Consider the following 10,616-nt stretch of genomic DNA (forward strand, 5'->3'; position numbering starts at 1 on the left):
TAGGTCCAAATGAGACATGTTGGGTAACCGCACTTGGTGAGCATGTACTTATCATGGGATGGTTCAATCTTCTAAACTCAAAGAAGTGAACAGAGGAGCGGAGAAAAACCCACCCCCTCTGCCAACTTAACTCACAGCTCCCAAACAGTTTTTTCCTAACCCAGCTGCAATACCAAAAGAGATCCAGGGAGGCAGAAAAGGACCTATAGCTATTGAGCAAACTCATATCTCTTCCCTGCCTGCCCTTCTAAAAATTAGATCCCCACTAATGTTCCTGCTCTGAAGACAAACAGGATATTCATGTTTTTAAGAAACAAGCTATTGCTGCAGACATCAAACTTGATCCTCGGAGGCTGGAGAACAGCATTAAAGATGCCCCAAGATTTTGCCCGGACCCTTCTCTTTCCCACATGTGGGAGCACTTTTGAAACACATGACTCTTGCTTTCCCCAGGTCTCTTGCTCTGTTCTAATCTTCTCTGCTTGACAATGGATTAAGGACTTACTTACTATTGCATGTATTTTTCAGGTGACCCCCCCCCCCATTTGGGGATATACTGTTGTGAATGCAATTTTAAGCTGTTCCACATGGCACTCACTACACTTGCAAATTGTGATTCACTAGACTGCAACTACCTATCAATCAAAGATAAGGGTATCTGAGTTGTTAGGAAGGTGGGCCCTAGTTTGGAAGGTGACATTAGAAACAACAGCATATTGATCTCTCCTGTTTCATCTTGGCCTGAAGGACAGCTTAAGAGCATGAGAGCAGCCCTTCTGGATGAGAACGAGGCTCTGTCTAGTCCTGTTGATCATGTTGATCAGAGACTAGTCTAGTCTCTGATTTCCCACAACAGCCAGCCAAAGGTTAAAGGAAGCCCACAAGCAGGGCACAAGGGCAATAACCCACTCCTGCAAGTTCTGCCCAGCAAAAAGTATTCATAGCACACTTCCTCCTAACCTTTGGGAGCAACAGATGTTGACTCAACAAAAAGAAGGCAACAAAAATGATAACTGCAGTGGGCTAGTGTAGAAAATAAGGCACAATACATACTAGATGCTCTGTTCAATCAGCCATCTCTTCCTCCTTCTTTTATCCTTTGGGGGGGGGGGGGAACTACATATGGATGAAGCCTTCCCCCAACAGTGTAAACAGAGCTTTAAAAGATCACCATTTTGAGTTGAAGAATGGTGGGGGATGGAGTGCTTATTAATAGTTTTCCAGACAACTATTTTCTCACCCAAGCTACTTTTCCTGCCCCCTGAGTTCCAGATGTGCAATTGTGAGAATCAGCACATACCTTTCATACCCATTTGATTTTAAACTAGTTAGCACAGTTCAAGGGGATGGTGACTTTCAGCTATAGTGTTCTTGCTGTGGTCCAGTTAAGGTTGTTTGCCACCAACCTAGTGTGACTAAGGGAAGGAGCAAGGCACCCCCCCCACCTACCCGAACGCCTCACATCCTGGGGGGCAATTGTGAGCAATTCAAAAAAGAAGCAGTTGCTATCATCAGAAGGAAAAATGACTCCAAAAGGGATGTCTTTCCACACCTGGCCCTCATCTGGGCTACTACCAACTGCTGAAGTTGCCTCAGTATGGAAACCACCTGGTCTTGCCAAGCCAAACTCTATAGCACTCAGATATGGCCTTTGTACCCCAAACAAGGGTATGTGAGGGGTAATAGCACACAGTCCTGCCTAGAAAGCAGTTCTTTGCAGTTCTTCCTCTCTGTACCCGGGGGGGGGGGGCAGGAAACCTTGGACCTTCTGTTGCACCTGGTCAGGTGGATGGACTTGACCAGCTGGCAGCTGTGAGCAAAACCCAGCAGGATGCTTTCAGTTTATGCCTGGACCATTGTTTTAGCCTAAGACCAGGTGCTCAGGGGTGCGCCCAATACACATCTGTGTATTTCTGTGCATTTCTGAAGGATATGCAGTTTATTGAGGTCAAAAAGGAGAAGCTGCCCAAGTTGTCTTTTCCAAGCCAGCATCATGTTTTACAGGTACACACACAGAGGCATGTTTATTAGTGTGAAATCCAACATGTATTAAGTCTCCTGCTAGTTTAAAAATCCATCTTTTCCTCTTGAAACATTTGGTTGCTTTAGGCAGGGAAGACAGCATCAATAAAGAGGAAGGAAAAGGCTGTGTTTGGGGAACCTGTGGACCTGCACCTGGAAGATAACCTCAGTGTAATAGACCCTTCCACTTCAGAAAAATACAGTTAGATGGCCTGACTAGACAGCTTTGAGTATCTGTAGAATACCAGCAAACAACACATAAATCCCTTCTCCTCACATATATCCAAATGCTTACAACTCCTGTCACCAACTGACATGAAGCCACACATGAACTCCAAACATCATCAATCAAGTGGGCCTCATCTACTATGTCTGCTCTCTTCAGTTTTTGGCAAGGGGCAATAATTGCTCTGTGCTTACAGCTAGGCATGTACAGCTGCCACATGAAAATGACCTTCTACATGTGCAAGGCAATATCTAGTCCAGCACGCTGTCTTTCATTTTAATTACATTCGGATTTTTTTCTTGACTTGGATGGACTCACTGCAAAAAAGCTTGCAAAGTTCTCATCTAGGGCACTTTGACTGCTTCTTAAAGTGATTTGGAATATGGCTTGCAATCTGATGCGAGGTTGTCAACATTGCCAGTAGCCTCCAGCAGATTCTTATGCAGGATGAGGTTTTGTTCTGCACATAAAATATTCTTTTTGGTGCTACCTTTCTAGGTAAATAAAATGGCTAGTGCTGGCCCTTTTCTCATCTATCCTCATGCAGACATTTGAGACTCACCCTCGCACTGGCTCTCAACTGCAGGCCTGTGCAGTAAATGAAGCAGGGTCTGGTCAGAGATAAATCATTCGTCTTTCATGTCTAAGACCTCTGTGTTCTGAGCTAGGTACCTCACAGTACCTATGAGCTAGGTAGGTCATATTCTGAGCTAGGTACCTCACAGTGGATTGTTTGTCTTATCTTGACGTTCTGGGGAAAGAAATGACAGTCCCTGATGGCCCGGACACATTGCAGGATTGGCTCCCTTTTTTCCCTCCCTTGTACAGCTATCAGCTATATTTCACATGAAAGCCATGCTACCATATCACCCTCTGCAGCTGGATATCGATTAAAGGAACTATGAAACCAGCTCTAGACATTCTGTTTTGCTTGCCAGGTCTCCACTGAGCAATAGATAGTCAGTATCTGTGACATCCTTTGAGACAGGAAGCCATGCATGGGGTAGAACATTTATCCTTTCAACATATACAGTCCTCTGCTGGCAAGCCCTAAAATAAGAGGCTGAAATTTAAACACCTGGAAACAGCAGACTTGCACTATGATGGGTGGAAATGGGTACACACACACACACACGCACACACGCACTTAAAGTGTCAGGCTGGCTAGAACCCAGTGGTTAAGTTTCAGGCAGCAATAATCAGAGCTTTCTGGAAAGCTTACAGGGAGTGATCCATAAACAGTCCTTTGATAGCATTATTTTGTTGCTTCCTAGAAGACTAGACACTGCAGAAATGTTATGAAATGTTTTCTTGTTCCTGCTCTACTTCCTAGTTCTCAGTTGGGATCAAATCTATCAATTAAACTAAATATTTAGTTTAACTGAAATATAATCATTTTTAATTGGTTGACATGACAAAAGTTTTGATTGTCTCTAGATGAATCAATGAACCACATGACAAATTTTTCTTAACAAGCTCCTTCATCCATGGACTACACTATATAAACAATTTACACAACATGGATTCATAAATCATTGATTGTTAAATCAGATTGAAAAGGGATCACAGGAACAGAGTCTTCATATATCTAGGGATGGAAAACAATACTTTAATTCAGTTGCAGAATGTTCATGAGTATCTATTTTATTGTTATGAATTTCAGCTCTGGTTCATGGTTATTTAGTTCTTTCAATGGTCAAACCTCCACTATGAGCCAATGGGGTCTGCAGCAGACACTGGACAGACATTTGTGCAGAAAGTTTCAACTTCCATCCAGGATACGCAGTGCTAAAAACATGAGCATTGGCTTCCAGATTTTCAGGAATGATTCTGATTGCTGTAGCAAGTGCCTCGTCTTCAAGGCCACAGGATATCAAGAGAACCAACTGCTCCTCTAACAGCCTTGGTTGTTAGCAGAGTAATGTTGTTCACTAACTGAAAACTGTACAGCTGAACCCAATTGTCTTGTTTTGGATGGTCTGATGTGCACTGCTTTATGAGGCTTCACTTGATTCTGAGAAGTAGGCAACTCTTGTTTTGTTTTTTGAAAAAATCCATTCTGTAGAAAGGGGCTTAATGGTGCTAATGAAGAATAATCGTTGTTGGCAACCTTCAGTCTCGAAAGACTATGGTATCGCGCTCTGAAAGGTGGTTCTGGAACAGCGTCTAGTGTGGCTGAAGAGACCAATTCGGGAGTGACAATCCCTTCCACACCGAGAGCAAGTGCAGTCTGTCCCTGGTCTGTCTCCCTGGCTATGGGCCTTCCTTCTTTGCCTCTTTGCCTCAGACTGTTGGCCAAGTGTCTCTTCAAACTGGGAAAGGCCATGTTGCACAGCCTGCCTCCAAGCGGGATGCTCAGAGGCCAGGGTTTCCCACTTGTTGAGGTCCATCCCTAAGGCCTTCAGATCCCTCTTGCAGATGTCCTTGTATCGCAGCTGTGGTCTACCTGTAGGGCGCTTTCCTTGCACGAGTTCTCCATAGAGGAGATCCTTTGGGATCCGGCCATCATCCATTCTCACGACATGACCGAGCCAACGCAGGTGTCTCTGTTTCAGTAGTGCATACATGCTAGGGATTCCAGCACGTTCCAGGACTGTGTTGTTTGGAACTTTGTCCTGCCAGGTGATGCCGAGAATACGTCAGAGGCAGCGCATGTGGAAAGCATTCAGTTTCCTCTCCTGTTGTGAGTGAAGAGTCCATGACTCGCTGCAGTACAGAAGTGTACTCAGGACACAAGCTCTGTAGACCTGGATCTTGGTATGTTCCGTCAGCTTCTTGTTGGACCAGACTCTCTTTGTGAGTCTGGAAAACGTGGTAGCTGCTTTACCGATGCGTTTGTTTAGCTCGGTATCGAGAGAAAGTGTCGGAGATCGTTGAGCCAAGGTAGAAAGCAAGGAAATACTGGGCATGGTTTAACATTATTGCTCCCGGGAAAGAAGTAAGGAATAAATGGTCTCTACACCAAAGAAAGCGGTGAGCCTTCACTAACAGGGCACAAGGAGCACTTGCTCCATTCGTCTCTGAACAGGTCTCAAGGTTTGTGGATTGTGGCAGGAGCATTGAAGTGGCCCTCAGCTGGCACACACCTGATGTATTCAATAGGGCAGTTACCAAAATGGCTTCTCCATGACAAATATAATATGTACACTAGTCTTAATAAGTGGTACCCAGGAAGGTTCACCTTGGATCCCTTAGGACTGCTAGAAGCCCAAGAAGCCATCAGCAGCACTTGCCTTTCAGAGCCACTCCTGGAAGTGTGAGCAGCCCACTGCTGCAGGGTTGGCAATGATGCAGTGAGGTCACTGTTGAGTGCCTGGGAGGGCAGGAATGCTAACAGCAGTGCTGGCAGGAGGGCCTCAGCAAGGCAGCATTAGGATTTAAAAGGCAAAAAAGGAGAAAGCAGGAAGGGGAAGAGAAACAAGAAAGGGGGGATGGAGAAAGCAGAGTGGAGGACAGAACGAAGGAGGTGGAGAGGAGGATAGATGTGAGAGGGAGAGGAGCAAATAAGGAGGGAGTGATCAAAGGAAGGGAAGTCAGCAAGGCTGCACGAGGCAAGAGGGGGGAGCAGCCTAGGATAAAAGGGGAAGAATGTAGAGGGATTAGTGGGCAACACAAAGAGAAAGGAGGAGAGTGTAGGGGATGAAAGAGCTGCTCAGACTTTGTGGGGGAAAGGTGAGGGGAAGAGGAGAGGAAGAACCTGCTCTCCCAGAGATGCACTGGGTGGGCAGGCAAGAACCAACCCCCAAGGGCAGGAGATTTCTCTGACCCCTATGACACTCAGCAAAGAAAGGAAGAGAGCTGAAGGGAGTCCCAGTCAGTGTGTGGAGTGTCCTAGATCACTCATGCCCAGGTTCTTACCTGCAGCTGGGGCTGCCCTTCACAAAGAGGGTTGGATGGCCAGCACCCCAGAAGAACTCTCGAGGGCTTCTACAAGGGAAGCTGGGAAAGTTCTGGGTGGCATAAAATGCCAATAGAACTGGTGAGCAGCATCCCCTGTGGTGCCCATTTATTGGCACTTTGTGCCACCAGGGATGAAACAGGTCTGGAAAAAAAAAGACAAGGACTGGTGAGCAGCTTCCCCTCTGGGGTCATTTGGCCTTTTTCAGGCCTGGGGTCCATTCCCCTGACCACAAATGTCGTAACTAATTCCTAAGATGAGGGCCTTCCTTCTTGGGGTGAATGGGGGGGAGGGGAGCCCACTCTATTAGTTTTCCTAATTGCATGGGGAGGCAGTTCAGAAAAACACTTTTTCACTTAATGGAGGGGCCTGAACACGTGTGTAGCACGAGTGTGCACAACCATTATCACATGGGGTTGGTTTTAGATTGAATGTATTGCATGAACCAGTCCCTTCAGGCTCTGATCCTCCCTCTTAAAGAGACATTACAAAACCAATATGTCTTCAGAAGTATTTGCCCCTCAAAAGCACATAAACCATGACAGATTTTCCATTCTTTCAATTTCAGTTCAAAGGACATTCCAATTTCACAAGGCGCTGATCTCCTATTTACCAGCTCAGTGAGGATTATTTCTGCATTTCATGCTGTGAAGAACATTTAGGCATTAGTACATCATGTTGGGATAAAAAAAAAAACCACCATCATGGATCTCTGACTCAACGCAGTCATTTCAGAAGGCACATACTAGAGTCCAGGCTGTTTCATGGTTTGAAAAAAGTATCACACACAATTGCACAATACTTAGCTCAATTGTCATCAACAAAAGTGAACAAGCTGTTTTTGCACAAGTTTCATGAGCGTTTAGGATGCTGAACTCAACCATCATTAACAGCCTGTGGGCCCAGTCCTATGGGCACCCTGCGCAGCTGCAACTTTCATTCTAGCTGTGAAGCATGCCTTACAGCTGTCGTGAAAGGCGACACAGATAGAGCACAGGCTTTCATTACAAGTTGATGGACCCAGGATAAACCCCAAAACCAGTAAGTCAGCTCAGGGGTGGGTGGAAGGGGAAGGGAGAAGAACCTGGCAGAGAACTGGACGGGGAGAGGAGGTGATTGAAGCCAAGAAGGTTGTGGTATCAGTGGCAGCAGTACCACTGATAAACCATCCCCCTTCCCAGTTTTGATCCATCTTCCTGGCTCCACTTGAACTACTGGCACAGGTTTGAGTAGTCCCATTAGGTATAGAAGCTTACTTCTGGGTAAGGTAACAAATGTTCCATTACCAAGAAGAGACCTCTGGGACCCCCTCCCCCCACTTTTCACAAAAATGTAAAAAGGTAGGAGATTCAATCATGGATCTTTTGTTCTATCCTTCAGTTTGGTCCATTGCAGAACAGATTCCTTTTGATGGTATCAGAAATTCTCATAAAAGATGAGACTGCCATGTTGTATTCAGAGTCACATGTCACAGGATAGGTGATAAACAGGGAAAATCCTTCTAAGTATGGAACTACTGAATTGTTATTGAGTTTTATTACACATTTCATGGTTGACTAAAGTAAATATGATCTCTTCTATGCACATTTTAAACACATTTTATGAGGGTTTCAGAAGACGCATCACAAGTTGCGGATATTATCTGCTCTACATTCCTCTGCTTGACAAATGTCAATCCCCCCCATTCTTTTATGGCTTATAATTCCCCTCAGCCCTCAACAGAATGAATTCTGTCATTATTCCTGCTAGGTTATATGTATGCATACTTACGATAACTGAGCTTTTTACTTGTCTAAACCATCTTGGTCTAAAGAAAAGAAAATTGGTTTCCAGTTCACTTTCATTGGCTTATTATTCCCAATTACAAACAATACGATACAAGCCCCAAGAGGTGGAAATTCTTTTCCTATAAAGTCATACTTCACTCACTTAATTGTTAAAAGGGGCATGTTCCTTAATAATAATCATCATCATAAAAGTTAATAAGTATTGGTCTGTATATAGAAAGCCCTTCATTTTTAGAATAGGTTTTTCCAAGTTCACTGTGGTACAATGGAAAGATTTGTGTACACAAAATGGTGAGCAGCGTATTGCACAGGAAAATGTTCATGACATACCTAAACCAGCCCAATATAGTGTATGTCCAGCAGCCTATCCTAATCACAGGAGGGAAGAGTATGGGCATATGTATATCTCATCCCGTAGCCTGCCATCCTGCCAACACCAAATCACACATGCCTGAAAGAAAGCAGTTTCTTTAAGCTGCCCCTCAATACATAGATTAAATGCTACTTTAAAATAGTTGTGGCCATGATCTTGCTGTAATATCTATTCACAAGCTCCATTTAGCAACCTACTTTAAATAAAGGATATGACTTGCATGTTCAGAACATTCTATTGCTTCCATTGATTCTGGTTCAGAGATTAGTGAGCAATTACTTGTTGAATAACCACTCTGAATTGCCATATGTCATTTTCTGTTCCAGAGCAAAGGAACAGAAAATGACATTCTGTGTTATTTCTTCTCATTTTTTATATAGCAAAATAGAGCTATGAAGAAAGTAAAACATGAGAGAAAATACTCTCCCCTCCCCCTTGAGAACAATTCAGACAGGTTACTCAGGTGGCAACTGCTCACTAAACAAGTGACCCAGCCACACTCAAATGAAGTAATAAAATGGGATGGATCTGCAAAAAGCCTTGAAAAGACTTGAGTGTTTTGTTGTTCCGCACTGAACAGGCTGGACTGCAATTAGGTCTCATTATGAAAATGTCACCACTAATCAGGTCTGAAAAAGGAAAAAACATGGATGGGGAACACAGACTTTTAATCTGAAAATCACATCACCTGGATGCTCCATAAAAAGTAAAAGAGATAGCAATTCCAGAAAAAAGAGACTATTCTGGAAGCACCTAAGGTAAAAAGGCTTATGCTTGGAACATTGGTCTTTGCCGCTGTTTACAGGATGTAACTGCTTAAGGCTTGGATAATACATACACAGCATAAATAATTCTCATATTTCCACTGTCCAGTGTGAAGAGACTTTTTCATCTCTGCTGGTTTAAGGATAAAAACGTACAGGTGTCTTCATCCTTTGTTACTATTTTAAGACAAGTAGGTTTTTGGACAACACAAAGGGCGCAATTCTAACCCCTGACATAAGCACTGACATAAGGGCAACAAAGCTCCACGGTAAGGGAACAAACATTCCCTTACTCTGAGGAGGCCTCTGTGAGTGACACTCAACTGTAGGATGCAGCACATGTCCCATTGGTACCACTATGCCAGTACTGGAAAGCACTGACATAAGGGGTTAGGATTGCGCCCAAAGAAAGTTATGTAAGGGGGCAATCCTGAGGTGCCCATGGGCTGGTGCAAGTCCCTTGGCCCAGCCCAGAAGGGTCGCAAACATGCCATAAGGCATGTTTGTGCCTCCTTGAGAGGAAGCAGGGCCAGCGCTCAGAGGTGCACCAGCCTGTGCTGCAACAAGCCTCCGTGCCGACTTCCTCGGTGAGCTTTGCATCGGCCTGGCTAAGCCAACACAAGGCTCTGGGGTGGGCAGGAGGGAGGTGTTTCTGGGTGGGGGGAGGTCAGGTGGTGGGCGGTGCCGGGGCAGCAGGAGGCAGGGCTGGGATCCAGTGTGAAGCCACTCCGCTCTCCTCGGACTTGCGCCACTTCAGGAGGTGGTGCAAGTTCGAGGAGACTCATTGGGGCAAAGGTGCCTTACCTGAAGGTAAGGGGAAAAGTTTCCCCTTGCCTCTGGCTGAGTTGCCTTGGGCCCCTATCCTGCGCTGGATACAGCATAAGCCTCTTGGCTTGCCTGTTCCAGTCAGAGTAGGATTGTGCCTACTTGGGGCATTTGGTGGGCCGCTGTGAGATACAGGAAGCTGGACTAGATGGGCCTATGGCCTGATCCAGTGGGGCAGTTCTTATGTTATGTGCCCCGAGTAGTACAGGACAAGATTCTACACACAAGATTTGAATATGCTTTTTTTACTAAATCCCCTAACGCAGTCTCTCAGCTGCTTGTAACTTTGCTTTCCACCCTACATTCTTATTGCACGTATTTCACTGACAGCTAATCCTAACTTCTCTGGAGCAGGCAGGCTGGTGGGACTCCTGATTTTAGGAATGGGTTAAGTCAGAATGCCAGATGTAGGGGAGAGCACCAGGATGAGGTCTCTTGTTATCTGGTGTGCTCCCTGGGGCATTTGGTGGGCCGCTGTGAGATACAGGAAGCTGGACTAGATGGGCCTATGGCCTGATCCAGTGGGGCTGTTCTTATGTTCTTATGACTGCACTGCATTCAAGGCAGGATTGGGGCTGAAAGTGGCTCAGCCCAGGGCAAGAAAAATCACTTCCCCTTACCCTGGGTAAAGCCACAGCAGCCACAATGGGGCTACTCTGATCTGCACCCTCTCAAGAGGTAGCACAAATCTGAGCAGCCTGGGCCAGCTGGGAACAAGGTT

This window comes from Tiliqua scincoides, chromosome 2 (assembly GCF_035046505.1).
Source record: "Tiliqua scincoides isolate rTilSci1 chromosome 2, rTilSci1.hap2, whole genome shotgun sequence".
Taxonomy (NCBI): domain Eukaryota; kingdom Metazoa; phylum Chordata; class Lepidosauria; order Squamata; family Scincidae; genus Tiliqua; species Tiliqua scincoides.